This window comes from Mustela nivalis (assembly GCF_964662115.1).
Source record: "Mustela nivalis genome assembly, chromosome: 10".
In the NCBI taxonomy this organism is placed as follows: domain Eukaryota; kingdom Metazoa; phylum Chordata; class Mammalia; order Carnivora; family Mustelidae; genus Mustela; species Mustela nivalis.
This window is the reverse complement of record NC_139029.1, coordinates 3,326,733-3,344,362: the sequence shown is the minus strand read 5'-3', so window position 1 is coordinate 3,344,362 and position 17,630 is coordinate 3,326,733. Positions and strand designations below refer to the sequence as shown.

The window sequence follows — 17,630 nt, the reverse complement described above, 5'->3', positions numbered from 1 at the left end:
GTGGCACCCCTCCCCCAACGGCGGGACAGAGGTGGCCCCACAGTGCTTCTGATCTCCAGGCGGCTCCTGTCTTGTTGCTTCAGGGATGAAAGCAGACCCCGGCAGCTCCCGGCAGAGCTGTGTCTCGGTTAGACACCTCTGCGGGGTGCCAGCCTGCGATGCTACCCGCACCCCCCCAGCCTGTCCTAGCAGCCGCCTGGTTGTGGGGGGCCTGCCGTGTCCCCGTGCCGGGAGGACGCCTGTAGCTGCTCGGCCTGAGCTGCTGCGACAGATGGCCACGTGGGCTCCGCCTGGGACCAGCCGGGCCTCTGCAGGGACAGCTTCCCTCCCAGCGGCAGCCAGGCCTGTGCCGGCGGGGCCCAGGGGGGCTGGCTGGCCTGATTACCCCGGGGCTGTCAGGGGAGCTCTAAGCCCTGCTCAGGGAGCTGACGTGCCCACTCCCTCGAGCACAAAACCCACTCAGGGAACAGGACCCCTGAAACCCCCCAGGTACCTGCTGCTGAGATAAGACCATTTTCGTGCGCGAGGCGAGACGCGGGACCGCAGGGCGAACCAGGAAGTCGGTGGCAGCGCGTGTGGGAGGATGCCTGGCAAGCCGGGGGGGCCCCCGGAGGTGCTGGGGTGTGGCCTCCCCTCCCAGGCGTGCCGGAGGGAGGCCCCCCGACACCCCAATCTTCTTGATGGAACAGCGACTTCTCGGGGGAGGGAAGGGCAGGGGCTGTGAGAAGGGGAAGCGCACGGGTGTGTCCCCTCCCTCCGGAACATGAGGTGGACACCCACAGGCTAAGCGTGGGGCCCTTTCTCGGGGAGGGAGAGGGACATGTGCAGCCAGCCCTGGTGATGTCACAGGGGTCCTGCTTCTTGGCCCCAGCTTTCTGCCAGTGCCGGGCTGCAGGCCTTCCACCTGTGTCCCCAAGCCCTCCAAGAGGTCCTGCTGCTCCCCTCAGTCTATAGATGATGACACAGAGGGTCACCGGTCAGGCCCATGGCTAGAATTCAAACCCAGGGCGGAGAGACTCCAGAGCTCTGCTCTGTCTGAGCCCTGTGGGGCTCTGCCTCACCCGTCTCCTCTCCTAGGTCCCAGCACTGTGCCAGGATACACAGCAGGTGCCCGTGAGTGGTGTGTGGGTGGGGTGGCCTGGGAGGTCAGCTGGAGGGGACCATCTCCCTCCAGCCTCCGCCTGCTCTGCCCTTCCTTCCCGGGGAGGACCCTCAGCTGGAGCAGAGGGAGGCCAATGCAGGACCTAGACAGAGCAGTCCCCTCCCCCTGTGCTCTGCTGAGGTGCAGCCCCAGCCAGCCCCTTACCCACCGTCCTGGGAAGAGGAGCGGGCTCCCTCTTCCCCAGGGGCGGGCGCAGAGCTGTTAAGTCTCGGCAGGGAGTCAGCCAGCTCGGCCCGTGTGCAGCAGATCGGGGGTGCTGCTAAGGGTCCCCAGCAGGTTTAGGACACAGACGAGAGAAGGGAGGAGCCATCAGCTCGGGACGCTCGGTCCTACCACCCTGAACGCGCTCTGTCTCGTGTGGTCTCGGAAGCGAAGCAGGGTCGGGCAGGGCTGTACTTGCGTGGGAGACACTTAGTTCTTAAATCACAGATCTCAGGGCGCCTGGGTGGCTCAGTGGGTTAAGCCTCTGCCTTCGGCTCAGGTCATAACTTCAGGGTCCTGGGATCGAGCCCCGCACTGGGCTCTCCGCTCAGCAGGGAGCCTGCTTCCCCGGCCCCCTCTGCCTGCCTCTCTGCCTGCTTGTGACCTCTCTCTCTGTCAAATAAATAAAATCTAAAAAAACCCCACAGATCTCCCCCCAGCAGGCGAACACGGAACTTCCCGAACGACAGGCACATCTGCAGCCGCACTGCCTTCCAGACGCAGGGAAGCTGCCTCAGCTCAGCGTCATCCCGGCCCGAAGTGTCTGTCCTGCTTGTACCTCAGACGTGGAAGGCAGGGGAAGACGAAATAGGGGCGGCCTTAGACATGCCCACTGCGTCCAGGGGCGGCTCCTCTCCGGGCCGATGCGACTGAGCCCCACATTCAAGCCGGATCAATGAACACGGTGATAGGGTTGCCGACTGGCCCGACCACCGCTCGGGAGCTTCACTTCCTGAACTGCCTTCTGGCGAGGGGGGCCTGGGACAGTCCACTGGCAGAGCCCTGGAGGGCGGGGCTTCCAGGAAAGGTTTGCTTTCCTGATGGAAAGGGGTAGAGTCTTCTAGAACATCCTAGCCCATGGAGGAGGCTGCCCACCAGGTTCTGCCTCCATTTGCAGCAGGAGTAATGTTGGAGGCTCGGGGGAGCCTCCGGCAGGATTGGGGGGGGCAGGAGGCGGCACCGCAAAGGCCCTGGTGGGATACTGCCCCCCGCGACTCAACCACGGAACAACATTGAAACCGGACCGGTCCTGGGAGCACCAAAAATACTCTCCCGTGAAGGGGGAGCCTCACAGTGGTTCTGGGTACTTCTGCAGCGTAAGGGGCAGGTGCTGCTTGGTTTAACTGGTGTTCCTTCGGGCCAGAACCCTGGAGGGAGGCAGGTTCCCCAGGGGTAGCAGAACGGGTCTCTCACATCCCAGACTCTCCCAGAGTCGGGGCGGAGGCTCAGTTCCAGGGTGATGGAGACTCCGGTTCCCTCTGCGAGATCCCCACGCTGGTGTTCCCCCAAATCTCCACCCACGGGGAACTCCGAGCAGACGAGTCCCCTGGGGACAACTCGAATGATGGAAAAGATCCTTTTTGTGTTGATTTGAAATCGCGTCCTTGTAATTAGACCCACTAGGCCCACTTCTGCTCCCTGGAGACGAAGAAACGCAGTGTCTGTGACTCACGGCAGACACACCTGGCATCCCTCACCCGCCACATCTTTCGATGTTTCCCCACGAGGCTTCTGACTTCATAAATGTAACTGGGGCCAACGTCATGGCACATGCTTGGCCATCACACAGAGCCCTCACAGAACCTTGAAGGCGGCTGGGTGACTCCGTCGTGCCGGCGAGGACACTGGGCCCGAGTCTGCCAGTGGGCAAGAGCAAGGGCAGAGATGGGATGCTTGCAGGTCTGGCTTCCGAGCCTGGGCGCTTAACTGGCCACCCTGGGTCTGGCCTCTTTCTGGAACATCAACTCCAAGGTCACGTCCTTCAGTTTGCTCTGCTGACATCCTTCGGGATCACCCGGAGAACGGAGCGGGCTCCCTCCAGGACAGAAGCGTGTGCCCTCAAGGCACATGGAAGCGAGAGAAGCATCCGGGCTGTGGGCCGCAGCGAGGGAGGAGAGGAGGCCCCCTCCTTGCTCTGGGACAGGGTTTGGCAAGGCTCTGTGGGCCCGATCCGGCCCATCACCTGGGTTTGCGTGGCCTGTGAGCTCCGAGTGGTTTTCACGTTTTTAAATGGGTTGGAAGAAAAACAAAGGAAGAATATTTCATGGAAATGGAAATTATATAAAATTCAGATTTCAGTGTCCACAAATAAAGCTTTACTGGCACAGAGCCATGGTCATTTGCTGTCTTGGTCTGCTCTGGCTGCCGTAGCAAGATGCCAGGGACCGGCCAGGGGGTAGAGGCAACAGACAGCTCTTTCTCACAGTTCTGGAAGCTGGAATTCCAAGATCAAGGTGCCGGATGTTCAGGGCCTGAGCCCTGGTCCCCAGCCAGGCCTCTTGCTGTGCTCTCGGGTGGTAGATAGTGAGCTTGCTGGGGTCTCACCAGCATCTTATAAGGGCGTTGGTCCCATCAGGGGGCTCCACCTTCACGACCTCATTGAATCCTAATCACCTCCCAAAGGCCCCGCCTCCAGATACCACCACACTGGGGCGGGTGGGGGGGGGTTCTTAACACATGAATTCAGCATTGCGTTTGTCCACGAACGCTTTCATGCTACGTGGCAGAGCAGGGGAGTTCCGAGAGAGACCGCGTCACCTGCGGTCCTGAAATGTTTGCTCTCCAGACCTTTGTAGAGAAGGTTTGCAGAGCCCAGACCCAGACAGCGTCACAGGGAAAGGGACGCCCCCTGCACAGTAGTGCAAGGTCCCTCAGGGCCCTGCGTGTTCTCTTTCCATAGTGGGGTCTGAGTCTAGTTGTGTGATGCAGACATGCCTGCCCAAACCTTGCTCCTCACCTTGGAGAACCCAACCTAATTATTGCAGAATCTTTTTTTTTCCTTCCCCAAACAACACCTCTAAAACCCTAAGCCAACATCAGCACAGACACAGCACCTAACAAAACCCTGCCACCGACGGTCGGCTGTAGGTGGACGGGCCACTCGCCCAGGGTGCTCGCACATATGATGAGAAGCGTCCCGGGTGAGAGAGACCACAAGCGCGGGCAGCTCAGGGCCAGAGAGCCTGTATTTTAGGCTTGGTGGGCCAGTCGGTCTGTCTTTGCAAAGCTGTGCGAAGGCAACTAGCGCTAGTATGTGAATGAACGGGAAAGCTGTGTTCCGATAAAACTTTATTTATAAAAACAGGTGGTGGGCTGGAGCGGTTTGTAAAACTCTGATCTGCGACATTAAACAAAAAGGTGGCATTCACCGTGATGAAATCAGGACTAAAGGTACGGACCCTCACGAGGTCTACAGTGCTGGCAGCTCGGCTTTGCAGGGAGCTGGGGCCCGCCCTTCTGTGGGCGCATTCTGGGTCAGGAAGGGCAGACTTGACCCCGCGGCCTGGCCCACTGCTCGGTGGGGGTGCCAGGCGCCGAGGGGAGGATGCACAGAGGCCCTGTGTGCCTGGAGCCATTATCTGGCTTTGACTTTGCCCGGAATTCTCATCTGTCATCGGATCGCAGGCCTGATTAATCTGTTCCGGAATAAACATGGGAAGCCGGGCTCCCGGCCGCTCTGTGATGCCGCTCGCCAGGGACAGCTGGCCGAGGGACGCGGGCTGCTGCCTCCTATGCTGTACTATTTTTGGTGACTCTTTTTGCCTCATTTATTTTTGATTTGAGTTGCTCATACAGGCTGTACGTTCTCTCTCTTGCTCCTGCGCTGAAATGAAATAAGCTTAGTATTTTTAAACCCTGCTTGTGTTGCCTCATGATGAGCGCAGATGGGCCGACGCACCTGCAGAGTGGCCTCCACGGTGACGCGGCCTGCCCTCTTGCTCCGGCCCTCGGCCTCTGTCTTGTGACAGCAGCAGCACAGCTACGGCACTCTTCACTCTCTTGGACACAGTGACCCGTCCCGTCCTGGGGAAAAGGCTGGGACCTTCAGGGTGCTGCCCTGAAGCTGGACTTGGAATGGACGGGGTCCAGGGATATCCAAGGGTCGTCTTGGTGGCATGGGTACAAGAAGCCACTGGAGTAGCAGTCCCAGGCCGCATCATTTCGTGATGACCAGTGAGAGCTGTGGGCGACTCAGGGCTCTCTTGCATTCATTCACTCAGTCTCAGCCCCCCTGCCCCAGGAGGGTGGTACCATATGACTAGCCAGTGATGCCAGCTGAGGAAACTGAGGCCGGGGCATCTCAGCGGGCCTGCCCACAGTCACCCAGGAAGTAGCAGAAGTGGGAATGCCTCCTCTGAAACAGCCCCGTGCAGCCACCAGCACCGAGGGGCAACCAGAGGACTTCTCTGGAGAGCCAGCTCACCGATGCTTTCCAAGGTCTCTGGGCGGTGGGGTGAGGAGGACCGGGGAGCAGCCTAAGGCAGGGGCAGGGCTCCCATCAGGAGGCCACAGAACGATGCAGTTGCAAGCCGGAGAGCCCCGGGCCAGGGTGGAGGAGGCAGCCAGTGGCTGGTGGAGTCAGGAGGTCAAGACCAAAAGTCTGGCTGGAGGGTGGATGTGTGTGTCGGGGGGTGACCCTGGGTTCCTGGAGAAGAGGCACCAGTTCTCAAGCTGGGGAAACTGGTGGGAGCAGCAGGTTGGGGGAGTCTTGGAGCTGCATGCTGGTGGCATCGGCTCCAAGGTGCCCACGGACACCCAGGTGAGAGGCTGATGGTGTTCCACTCCTGTGGCTCCTTCCCAGGCCTGGACCAGAGCAGTTTCCTGTCTTCTACCACAGGGCCTTTGTACATGCGGTCCCTCCACCAGGGATGCTCTTCCTTTGTGTCTCTGCTCCAAAGTCACATTTCTAGGAACACGGTCCTGGAGACTCTCTCCAAAGTGTCCTGTCCATCATGCCGGCACACGGTTTCCTTCAGAGCTCGTGACTGCCCCACAAATAGACGCTGAGCCCCCAGTGCTAGGAGTGGGTGGAAGCCCTTGTGCTGGGATAGGACCTTTGCCGAATGAATGAGTGTGTCACGCAACTCTGGACAGGTGGTGCTTTCCTTCTCGTCAACACAGACTCCTCCAGAGGCTGAGCCAGGCAGAGCGGTGAGGGGCAGAGGGAGCAGGTCATCGTGCGGCGGCTGCCCCGGGGGAGAGGCAGGATTGGGGGCCTCCTCCAAGGGCCTGCACTGTGAGCCAGGCCAGCCCGCATGAGCCCTGATTGGGATCTCCAGCTCGAGCCTGACTCAAGTGTCCACCAGGTCTGGAGACCCCAGCAAGACCACGCCAGGTTCCTGAAGCATGTGGACAGGCAGGCACTTCAGCGGCACGCACACACATGCATAGAGACCTGTGTACACACATATGTGCACACACACTTTGTTACCAGTGCCACCATCACCTGCCCTACCTCCACCTGCCCCACCTTCTTCTGCACCACCTGCACCACCTGCACCACCTCCGCCTGCGCCTCAATCACCTGCGCCTCCTCCGTCTGCACCACCTCCACTGCACCACCTCCACCTGCACCACCTCCACCTGCGCCTCCTCCACCTGCACCACCTCCACCTGCACCACCTCCACCTGCGCCTCCTCCACCTGCGTCTCCATCACCTGCACCACCTCCACCTGCGCCTCCTCCACCTGCGCCTCCTCCACCTGCGCCTCCATCACCTGCACCACCTCCACCTGCGCCTCCTCCACCTGCGCCTCCTCCACCTGCGCCTCCATCACCTGCACCACCTCCACCTGCGCCTCCTCCACCTGCGCCTCCATCACCTGCACCACCTCCACCTGCGCCTCCTCCACCTGCACCACCTCCACCTGCGCCTCCTCCACCTGCGCCTCCATCACCTGCACCACCTCCACCTGCGCCTCCTCCACCTGCGCCTCCTCCACCTGCGCCTCCATCACCTGCACCACCTCCACCTGCGCCTCCTCCACCTGCACCACCTCCACCTGCGCCTCCATCACCTGCACCACCTCCACCTGCGCCTCCATCACCTGCACCACCTCCACCTGCGCCTCCATCACCTGCACCACCTCCACCTGCGCCTCCTCCACTGCACCACCTCCACCTGCGCCACCTCCACCTGCGCCTCCATCACCTGCGCCTCCTCCACCTGCGCCTCCATCACCTGCGCCACCTCCACCTGCGCCTCCATCACCTGCACCACCTCCACCTGCGCCTCCTCCACTGCACCACCTCCACCTGCGCCTCCATCACCTGCACCACCTCCACCTGCGCCTCCTCCACCTGCGCCTCCATCACCTGCACCACCTCCACCTGCGCCTCCTCCACCTGCGCCTCCATCACCTGCACCACCTCCACCTGCGCCTCCTCCACCTGCGCCTCCATCACCTGCGCCTCCATCACCTGCACCACCTCCACCTGCGCCTCCACCTGCACCTCCTCCACCTGCACCTCCTCCACCTGCACCACCTCCACCTGCGCCTCCTCCACCTGCACCACCTCCATCTGCACCTCCTCCACCTGCACCACCTCCACCTGCACCTCCTCCACCTGCACCTCCTCCACCTGCACCACCTCCACCTGCGCCTCCATCACCTGCACCACCTCCACCTGCGCCTCCATCTGCACCTCCTCCACCTGCACCACCTCCACCTGCACCTCCTCCATCTGCACCTCCTCCACCTGCACCACCTCCACCTGCGCCTCCTCCACCTGCACCTCCTCCACCTGCGCCTCCATCACCTGCACCACCTCCACCTGCGCCTCCATCTGCACCTCCTCCACCTGCACCACCTCCACCTGCACCTCCTCCACCTGCACCACCTCCACCTGCACCACCTCCGCCTGCGCCTCCTCCACCTGCACCTCCTCCACCTGCACCTCCTCCACCTGCACCACCTCCACCTGCACCACCTCCACCTGCGCCTCCTCCACCTGCACCACCTCCACCTGCGCCTCCATCACCTGCGCCTCCTCCACCTGCGCCTCCATCACCTGCACCACCTCCACCTGCGCCTCCATCACCTGCACCACCTCCACCTGCGCCTCCTCCACCTGCACCTCCTCCACCTGCGCCTCCATCACCTGCACCACCTCCACCTGCGCCTCCATCTGCACCTCCTCCACCTGCACCACCTCCACCTGCGCCTCCTCCACCTGCGCCTCCATCACCTGCACCACCTCCACCTGCGCCTCCTCCACCTGCGCCTCCTCCACCTGCGCCTCCTCCACCTGCACCACCTCCACCTGCGCCTCCTTCACCTGCACCACCTCCACCTGCGCCTCCATCTGCACCTCCTCCACCTGCACCACCTCCACCTGCACCTCCTCCACCTGCACCTCCTCCACCTGCACCACCTCCACCTGCGCCTCCTCCACCTGCACCACCTCCACCTGCGCCTCCTTCACTGCACCACCTCCACCTGCGCCTCCTCCACCTGCACCTCCTCCACCTGCGCCTCCATCACCTGCACCACCTCCACCTGCGCCTCCTCCACCTGCACCACCTCCACCTGCACCACCTCCACCTGCGCCTCCTCCACCTGCACCACCTCCACCTGCGCCTCCATCACCTGCACCACCTCCACCTGCGCCTCCTCCACCTGCACCTCCTCCACCTGCACCACCTCCACCTGCGCCTCCATCACCTGCACCACCTCCACCTGCACCACCTCCACCTGCACCACCTCCACCTGCGCCTCCTCCACCTGCACCACCTCCACCACCTCCACCTGCGCCTCCATCACCTGCACCACCTCCACCTGCACCACCTCCACCTGCACCACCTCCACCTGCACCTCCTCCACCTGCACCACCTCCACCTGTGCCTCCTCCACCTGCGCCTCCTCCACTGCACCACCTCCACCTGCACCACCTCCACCTGCACCACCTCCACCTGCACCACCTCCACCTGCGCCTCCTCCACCTGCACCTCCTCCACCTGCGCCTCCATCACCTGCACCACCTCCACCTGCGCCTCCTCCACCTGCACCACCTCCACCTGCACCACCTCCACCTGCACCACCTCCACCTGCACCTCCTCCACCTGCACCACCTCCACCACCTCCACCTGCGCCTCCATCACCTGCACCACCTCCACCTGCGCCTCCTCCACTGCACCACCTCCACCTGCACCACCTCCACCTGCACCACCTCCACCTGCGCCTCCTCCACTGCACCACCTCCACCTGCACCACCTCCACCTGCACCACCTCCACCTGCACCTCCTCCACCTGCACCACCTCCACCTGCGCCTCCTCCACTGCACCACCTCCACCTGCACCACCTCCACCTGCACCACCTCCACCTGCGCCTCCTCCACTGCACCACCTCCACCTGCACCACCTCCACCTGCACCACCTCCACCTGCGCCTCCTCCACTGCACCACCTCCACCTGCACCACCTCCACCTGCACCACCTCCACCTGCACCTCCTCCACCTGCACCACCTCCACCTGCGCCTCCATCACCTGCACCACCTCCACCTGCACCACCTCCACCTGCACCACCTCCACCTGCACCTCCTCCACCTGCACCACCTCCACCTGTGCCTCCTCCACCTGCGCCTCCTCCACTGCACCACCTCCACCTGCACCACCTCCACCTGCACCACCTCCACCTGCACCACCTCCACCTGCACCTCCTCCACCTGCACCACCTCCACCTGTGCCTCCTCCACCTGCGCCTCCTCCACTGCACCACCTCCACCTGCACCACCTCCACCTGCACCACCTCCACCTGCACCACCTCCACCTGCACCTCCTCCACCTGCACCACCTCCACCTGTGCCTCCTCCACCTGCGCCTCCATCACCTGCGCCTCCTCCACCTGCACCACCTCCACCTGCGCCTCCTCCACCTGCACCACCTCCACCTGCACCTCCTCCACCTGCACCTCCTCCACCTGCGCTTCCATCACCTGCACCACCTCCACCTGCGCCTCCTCCACTGCACCACCTCCACCTGCGCCTCCATCACCTGCGCCTCCTCCACCTGCACCTCCTCCACCTGCGCTTCCATCACCTGCACCACCTCCACCTGCGCCTCCATCACCTGCACCACCTCCACCTGCGCCTCCTCCACCTGCACCACCTCACTTGCGCCTCCTCCACCTGCACCACCTCCACCTGCACCACCTCCACCTGCACCACCTCCACCTGCGCCTCCATCACCTGCACCTCCTCCACTTGCGCCTCCTCCACCTGCACCTCCTCCACCTGCGCTTCCATCACCTGCACCACCTCCACCTGCGCCTCCTCCACCTGCACCACCTCACTTGCGCCTCCTCCACCTGCACCACCTCCACCTGCACCACCTCCACCTGCACCACCTCCACCTGCGCCTCCATCACCTGCACCTCCTCCACTTGCGCCTCCTCCACCTGCACCTCCTCCACCTGCGCTTCCATCACCTGCACCTCCTCCACCTGCGCTTCCATCACCTGCACCACCTCCACCTGCGCCTCCATCACCTGCACCACCTCCACCTGTGCCTCCTCCACCTGCACCACCTCCACCTGCGCCTCCATCACCTGCACCACCTCCACCTGCGCCTCCATCACCTGCGCCTCCTCCACCTGCACCTCCTCCACCTGCACCACCTCCACCTGCACCACCTCCACCTGCACCACCTCCACCTGCACCACCTCCACCTGCACCACCTCCACCTGCACCTCCTCCACCTGCGCTTCCATCACCTGCACCACCTCCACCTGCGCCTCCATCACCTGCACCACCTCCACCTGCGCCTCCTCCACCTGCACCACCTCACCTGCACCTCCTCCACCTGCGCTTCCATCACCTGCACCACCTCCACCTGCACCTCCATCACCTGCACCACCTCCACCTGCACCACCTCCACCTGCACCACCTCCACCTGCGCCTCCATCACCTGCACCTCCTCCACTTGCGCCTCCTCCACCTGCACCTCCTCCACCTGCGCTTCCATCACCTGCACCTCCTCCACCTGCGCTTCCATCACCTGCACCACCTCCACCTGCGCCTCCATCACCTGCACCACCTCCACCTGTGCCTCCTCCACCTGCACCACCTCCACCTGCGCCTCCATCACCTGCACCACCTCCACCTGCACCACCTCCACCTGCACCACCTCCACCTGCACCACCTCCACCTGCACCTCCTCCACCTGCGCTTCCATCACCTGCACCACCTCCACCTGCGCCTCCATCACCTGCACCACCTCCACCTGCGCCTCCTCCACCTGCACCACCTCACCTGCACCTCCTCCACCTGCGCTTCCATCACCTGCACCACCTCCACCTGCACCTCCATCACCTGCACCACCTCCACCTGCACCACCTCCACCTGCACCACCTCCACCTGCGCCTCCATCACCTGCACCTCCTCCACTTGCGCCTCCTCCACCTGCACCTCCTCCACCTGCGCTTCCATCACCTGCACCTCCTCCACCTGCGCTTCCATCACCTGCACCACCTCCACCTGCGCCTCCATCACCTGCACCACCTCCACCTGCGCCTCCATCACCTGCGCCTCCTCCACCTGCACCTCCTCCACCTGCACCACCTCCACCTGCACCACCTCCACCTGCACCACCTCCACCTGCACCACCTCCACCTGCACCACCTCCACCTGCACCTCCTCCACCTGCGCTTCCATCACCTGCACCACCTCCACCTGCGCCTCCATCACCTGCACCACCTCCACCTGCGCCTCCTCCACCTGCACCACCTCACCTGCACCTCCTCCACCTGCGCTTCCATCACCTGCACCACCTCCACCTGCACCTCCATCACCTGCACCACCTCCACCTGCACCACCTCCACCTGCACCACCTCCACCTGCGCCTCCATCACCTGCACCTCCTCCACCTGCGCCTCCTCCACCTGCACCACCTCACCTGCACCTCCTCCACCTGCGCTTCCATCACCTGCACCACCTCCACCTGCACCTCCATCACCTGCACCACCTCCACCTGCACCACCTCCACCTGCACCACCTCCACCTGCGCCTCCTCCACCTGCACCACCTCCACCTGCGCCTCCTCCACCTGCACCTCCTCCACCTGCGCTTCCTCCACCTGCACCACCTCCACCTGTGCCTCCTCCACCTGCACCACCTCCACCTGTGCCTCCTCCACCTGCACCACCTCCACCTGCGCCTCCATCACCTGCGCCTCCTCCACCTGCACCTCCTCCACCTGCACCACCTCCACCTGCGCCTCCATCACCTGCACCTCCTCCACTTGCGCCTCCTCCACCTGCACCTCCTCCACCTGCGCTTCCTCCACCTGCACCTCCTCCACCTGCGCCTCCTCCACCTGCACCACCTCCACCTGCGCTTCCTCCACCTGCACCACCTCCACCTGCACCACCTCCACCTGCACCACCTCCACCTGCGCCTCCATCACCTGCACCTCCTCCACTTGCGCCTCCTCCACCTGCACCTCCTCCACCTGCGCTTCCTCCACCTGCACCACCTCCACCTGCACCACCTCCACCTGCACCACCTCCACCTGCGCCTCCTCCACCTGCGCCTCCATCACCTGCACCACCTCCACCTGCACCACCTCCACCTGCACCACCTCACTTGCGCACCTCCACCCCAGCCTGGCTCTTCCTCCACGCACTCTTGCTTTCCCTGTTCTGCTCATGGAAACTTCCCCCGAAAGACCTGCAGGGCCGGTCTTTGGCCCCCTCTGAGCTTCAGCCCCCATGAGCCCCACAGCTGGCTGTGCCTCCCCGTCTCTCTGCCTGTGGCCCAGGTGCATCCTCTCAGCTGTCTGTTGGCTCTGTCCACCTGGGTATCCCTGGAGCATTCCCTCTCTTGCCCATTCCCGTTGCTGGTCTTTGGAGTTCCTGCCTGGATTACAGCCATGTACCTGTCACCAGAGTCCTATTTCTACTGCTCACCCATGGGTCTATCTCAAAAGCCCACAGTGGCTGCCCAGGGCCTTCAGCATCAGGTCCAAGCCCCTCAGCTCAGCATGCTGGAACCACTCATGGCCAGCCCTGTCTCCTTTTCCAGGTTCCTCTTCTCTGGGTCTCCTGCACACCTGATCTTGGACCTGCCTGCAACTTTTTCCTGGATACTGGATCTTGGGCTCACTGCCTGCATTTTTTCTCTGCACACCTGACCTTGGGCACACCTGCCTGTCTCTTCACTCATGCCCATGGCAGCCCTGTCTGTGTTCCTGCTGTTGCCTTGGGGGATGGCTACATTTCCCCATCTGCCCGGGTCTTCACCAGCCTCAGGGTCCAATGCAGAGGCCAGTTCCCAGGCCTAGACAGATCGCCCCACAGTATTTTCAGAGTTACCCTGGAGGTGGGAGACAGTGAGGAGGGAGTTTGCACTTTCCATTCCTAACTCCTGACACCATCTGCATCTTTTTTTAAAAAAATTTATTTATTTATTTTAGAGAGAGAGAGAGAGAGACAGAGAGAGCGAGCATGAGCGGGGGGAGGGGCAGAGGGAGAAAGAGAATCTCCAGCAGACTTCATGTTGAGCCTGGAGTCTGACATGGGGCTCGACCTCATGACCTGAGCCTTAATCTAAAACTGGATACTTAACCACTTGAGCCACCCAGGTGCCGCCCATCTGTACTTTATAAGGGACCTGCCTAGAGTCCCATAACTCAGGAGCAGAGAGCTAGGACAGGCCTGCCCAACTGCAAAGCCAGCACTTGGAATGCAACCTCGTGCCATTTTGCTCCAGAAACCACCATGATTTTTGTAGCTTTCTTGTTTAAGCCTTCAACACTCGAATGCCAGCCCAGCCTCTGGACACCCTCTCCCAACTGCCCCCACCCCCAGCCTAAATAGGGAATGAACAACAGGGCTGAAGCCCCAAGGCCTTCCCATTTCTCATATTCCCCTGAGCGGCCCCTGTGCACAGGAACAGCCTGCCTGTGGCCAGGAAGACGGGGATGACCGCAGCGGAGGGACAGGAGCCACGCCCCTGACTCGTCAGAAGACGCGCAAAGGCTCACCCCACAACCCCTCAGGCATGGACGTGCCTGGTCCCACAGGAGATGGTTCTGGAACCCGGTATCTACCCACTTGTCTTCTAGGCGCCTCTGAATGAGGACGAGCGACGCTGCATGTCTCTTCGTTACAGGTGCAGCAAGGAAGCGTCATTCCAAAAGAAGCTTAGTTAAGAAAATAACTTCAACTGACTAAAAGAAAAAACATTAACTCAGAAATAGGGCTGGTAGTGCGCACGCACGACCCAAATCCAAAGATGGAAGGCCAGTGACCGCAGCACGGGAAATCTTGCCGAAGGCAGACAGACAGACAGACAGAGAGCAGAGTGTGGGAGTGTGTCCTTGACAACCTGGCAAGATCTCACCCCAGCGATCCCAGGAAAAGGCAGGAAGACTACAGAGCAGAACCCCAGGGCAAACGTCCATCACACAGTTCTTGCTTTCCTGTGAAACTAATTTTACATCCCCTTTTGTGGAAGGGCATCAGGGTTTCCTCTTATCGGAAGTGTATCAAGAGAATCTGGGGAGAGACCAGAACCCCAGTGGACGGTACGTTCCAGGCCATCCCTGGTAGGACGCTCTGGGGGGCGGGGTGTCTAGGCGCGGGAAGCACACATGAAGAGATATGTGTGCATATGTACACGGACACATATGCAGGCACACCCGCAGGCCCACATGCAGGCCCACTGCACCTACCGGCCAAGTGGCCCCCTAGTCTGCTGTCACTTACGTACATCGAGATGCTGGTGAAGGCCAGATGCTCTCCCCCACTCAGGCCAGGTGAGCAGTGCTGAGCTTCCCACGTACGGAAGGCACTTGTCCCTGGCTACCCCTTGGGCAGCCTCCTGTTGCTCTAAGAAGCAGATGCCAACAGGGGAGGTGAAAGCCAAGAGCCCAGGTCCCCCATGGGGGTGCTGGGGGGCCGGAAGGACTGGAGAGCCACGCAATGCCACCTAGACCCTCGGGCTTATCTTCAGGGTACGTGAACACCCAGCTACAGCACATTTCAAACCAACTCAGGGCAGAGAGCATGTCCCATACTTCTGGAGAGGGCATGGGGGCTGGACCAGTTCCTACCTCCCCAGGGTGGCAGTGTCCCCAGGGGCACTTTTGCTGTCTTCCCTCTGGGCCCTGGCCACGGCCAAGTTCCTGTCTTTACAGCTTTTGCCACAGCCCCTCCCAAAGGAATTGGCAGGGCTGCCCCAGTGCCTCCCTCTGGGGAGCTAGGCCATGGTCAAGGCCACAAACATCTCCCCACTGGCAACCCAAGGCCTGAGTCCCCAAGGGGCTACCCCTCCTCCATGGCTCAAGGGGAGATAAGGGTCACACACAGCGTGACACATGGGCAGGAGCATTTCTTGCCCCAGTGGGTCTGGTCCTTCAGAGATAAGAGGTTCTTACAGATCATGAATAGGGAGTGAGGGGGATCTGTCCCTGGTGCTGGCCTGGGGCTGGGGGGTGCAGCTTCCTGCAGCAGGACTAGACTAGCAGAGCATTTCCCTCGTGAACCCCAAGCCCTGCCCTACACACTGAGTAGAAAATCTGCAGATCTTAGTGGCTCACCTCACTGGTGCAACGGGGGGATACTGGGTGAGGGAGCCCCTCCCTCCGGGGTGGGCAATCCTGGGGGACCCCAGGCAGCATCCTCAGGCTGCATTGAGCTGGGGGTACCCTGTGGCCACTGCCGCCCCATGTTGTGTCTGCAGTGATGGGAGTACCTGGCTGGCGCGTGGGGTAATCAATGAACCAAGGGGCTTGCCACCTCCCCCCTCTCCCCCCCAGCCCCCTGCGATGGCAAGAGTGTCCCTGGGGGAGAGCCTGGCTTCCCCTGCTGGTGCTGGGACATCCAGAAAGCATAAATGCTGTCTCTGCTTGCAAATGACTGACCAGAGTCCTGGCTGAGCCAAGGCAGGAAAACAGAGAGTTCCAGGGATGGGAAGAAAACCAGCAAGCCTGCCTGTGATTACAGGCCTGATCACTCATCACCACGTCCCAGAGCCTGACTCAGCAGGCAGAGCAGCTGACACAGGAGGGAGCCGAGGTGGCCCAGCTCCACGCGTGGATGGAGCTGCTCCAAGCTTCCTGGGGAGAGGGGTGGCTTTTAACCACTTACACCCCAGGAGGGGAGGAGGGCAGAGGCCCACATCCTGGTGTTCCCAGATCTGCCATCTCGGAGACAGTCTGTCCACAGGCAGTGGCCACACTGCCGTAGTCTTGTACTACCAAGCAGTCCCTGGACATGGGGCCCTCCCCCAGGTGTGGCTGGGGTCTCTCGCTTCCTCTCCAGAGCCCTGCATGACCCCACCTGCGGTGGGGGGCGATTCCCCATGCAGTGGGCCCACTGGGGAGCAGGGATGCTGCTGTCTTGATGGCTAATTTGGGTTTCTGCAGCAACATGGTCGTGGGGGGTGAGGAGGGAAGGCCGGTCCTGGGCTGTGGGGATGGGAACTGCCTACTCCTGGCCAGCCCCGCACTGGGACGCTCTGGTCATCATGTCCAGCAAGGGCCCCTTCCCTTGTGCTTAGCATGGGGCCTGGCAGAGCTCTGGCCGGCTGTCCATACTGACTGCACACATGCTGGATCCCTGGGTGGTAGCTCTTACCCTCGTACTTTAGATGTATTTCGGTTGCTGCCCTTGGCACTGGGGGGACTGATCCCGGCTCCAGGTGCAGAGGGCAGTCAGAAGGCTGAGAAGAATGCGGGCCCAGCAGCACGTCTGACAAAGCTGGGGCCCCCTCAGGCCTGTAGCACAAACCTGCCTCGCTGGGGGAGGCACAGGCTAGCATTCCGAGTGCCTCCCATCCACCCTCCGTGGGACACACGCCCTGTCTTACCTGTTCCCCCTGTCACCCTCCAGCGAGCTCCCACGCCCTCTCTAGGCTGCTGAGCCACTGCACCGAGACGGGTGGTCGGCCTTCAAGTACGTCGGCAGCTGTGGCTGGGGGAGACCCCACACCCGAGAGCGCAGAGCCCCACTCTGGGTGTAACTGTGGGCCTTTGACACGACACCGCTTACCCCCACTCCGGCATCAGGCTCGGGTGAGAGTCTGCAACCCTTGATGAGTAATCCTTGCCAACGGGAAAATAAATGGCTAACCAGAAAAAACTCACAGAACCCTCTGGAGGGGGTTCTCTGCGTCAAACTATCAGTCCCTAGTACCGGTGACTATGACCCTAGATGGTAAAAGGGTCTTTGCAGATGTAATTAACGTAAGGACCCAGTGATGAGGTCACCCTGATTGGTGGCGTGGAGGGAGAGCCCTGAATCCAATGACACGTGTCCTTATAAGAAGAGAAGAAGCTGCCGACAGGGAAGGAAGGGGACATGAGGGGGAGGTAGGTGACAGGGCCATAAACCAGAGGACACGGAGGATCGCCAGCAGTACCAGGAACTGGGGGAGAGGCCTGAGCGGGCCGGAGCCTCCAAAGGGAACCAGCCCTGCCCACACCTTGACTTCAGACTTCTAGCCTCCAGGACTGGGGGAGAATCCGCACGGCTGTTTCTAGCTGC

At 62.0% G+C, this 17,630-nt stretch overlaps 1 protein-coding gene across 8 annotated transcripts in view; it reads right to left on the bottom strand.

Moving 5' to 3' along the window:
• KCNAB2 (potassium voltage-gated channel subfamily A regulatory beta subunit 2) overlaps positions 1-17,630 on the bottom strand; it is an 86,753-nt gene that overhangs the window by 58,179 nt on the left and 10,944 nt on the right. For 2 of the 8 annotated variants that reach the window (XM_082686744.1, XM_082686748.1), the window contains exon 1: positions 494-779. The exons of 4 other annotated variants lie outside the window; for them this stretch is intronic. The gene's annotated coding sequence lies outside the window, so the exon portion shown is untranslated. Of the gene's footprint in view, positions 1-493; positions 805-17,630 lie in introns of those variants that run through there. 2 more of the 8 variants (XM_082686751.1, XM_082686747.1) reach the window with 2 other exon arrangements.